A 1,656-nucleotide genomic window follows, 5' to 3' on the forward strand; every position below is an offset into this window, starting at 1 on the left:
ATCCGAAAATTGATGATATAGCAATGAGCTTTCCTTTGTTGTCGTTTACCATGGCCGTGGGTAAGGTGCTCCTGTTCCATCCAGTTGATTGTTGAATATTTGAGGTGCCTTGTGCACATACAATTGCTGTAGAACCTTCTGCTTGTGCGATGTGACTCGTAGTCACCGTTGAGTGTGCGCTAGGATCCTCCTGATCCTCACCAGTTTGAGCGATTGTTTCAATAGCCTGTTGCGTGCGTTGCAGGTGCAACAGTGAGTGATGCTGACCCTTACATTGTCTACACTTGAACGTGGATTTGCATTTTCTGACCCCATGACCAGGATTCAGACAATTGTAACATAGAGCGTTTTCCTTGGCAAACGAAAACCTCTGTCCTGCTGACATATCCAAGAATTCTTGGCATCCATACAGACGATGCTCTGTAGAATGACATTTGCTGCACTTGTTTCCTTCAAGTACAACCAGCGAATGTGTGACCTTCCTTGTCTTGTCACCGATTGAGGCTGTAGACTTCCCTCCGATTGTTTCACGCTTGCTGAGCTCTAGTTCCTCGCAACGTGCATCCAAAAATTTGAAGAATTCCTCCAGTGTGGGTGAGTCTGCCTCCACCCTGCGCTCGATCCACCTGCGTCGAGTATCTGCATCCAGCTTCTCCAGCGTCAAATAGATGATCCAACAATCTCGTCCTGTTTCCTCAATGGCATCCAGACCACGCACTATTTTATTTGCGCCGTCTGACACCTTCCGTAATGTTGCTGTATCCGACCTTGTTGTTGTTGGCAGCTTCATAAACTGCTCCAATAGTGAATTGACGATATGCCGTGGACGATTATATCTTTCATTAAGTCGCTCCCACGCAGTGTTGTAAGCTGAATCCGTGATAGCCAAATGTCATACCAGATTTGCAGCCTCATCGATCAGATGAGATTTCAAATGATGAAATTTATGCGTATTTGTCAAATTTGCCTTGTTGTGAATTGTGCTCTCATATATGTCCTTGAATGCTGGCCACTGTGAATAATTGCCAGCGAACCGTTTTATTTGAATTTTTGGCAATTCGCTTTGATCTGATGCCCCTACCATATGAGCACTACCTGAATTCGCCGCGTAGGTGTCTCCTCCTTCAGGTCTCGACATGTTTGCAGTGGCTCGATTTGCCGCCAACTGCTCGAAGAGTTGTTGTTTTTGATGAAGCAAACTTATTATTGCGTCATTGTTTTGCAGCACGCCGCTGCCGTTTTCACTATTCCCAAATGATGGACTAGGTCTTGCACCTACCATCGTCGAAAGTAATGCATATGCCCTTAGATATTTTTCCTCGTAGAATATGTTGTCATTCTCTGGATCCACATAGCCATCTACTTCGTTTAGCATAGCTATTTCATCACCAAATCTTGTGAAGTCTTTCCATATGGTGTTGAGATGCTCCAGCCGCGAAGACACCTCTGCCCGTGTGGCGTTCGAATGTTGCGCGTCCTCAGACCAAGCCAAGCTCCGTGTGATATTGGCCTTGAGTCTGGCGCGCCCTTTTGTCAGTGCTTTTAATTGCTCCATGCCGAGAAACAATTACAAATGAGAACCAATGCACAGAAAACTACAAAACAAATCCTGCTCGAAGGACCAAACAATGATCCCCAACCGATGAGACGAATGAG

The sequence above is a fragment of the Drosophila ananassae genome, assembly GCF_017639315.1.
Source record: "Drosophila ananassae strain 14024-0371.13 chromosome Y unlocalized genomic scaffold, ASM1763931v2 tig00000142, whole genome shotgun sequence".
Classification (NCBI taxonomy): Eukaryota; Metazoa; Arthropoda; class Insecta; order Diptera; family Drosophilidae; genus Drosophila; species Drosophila ananassae.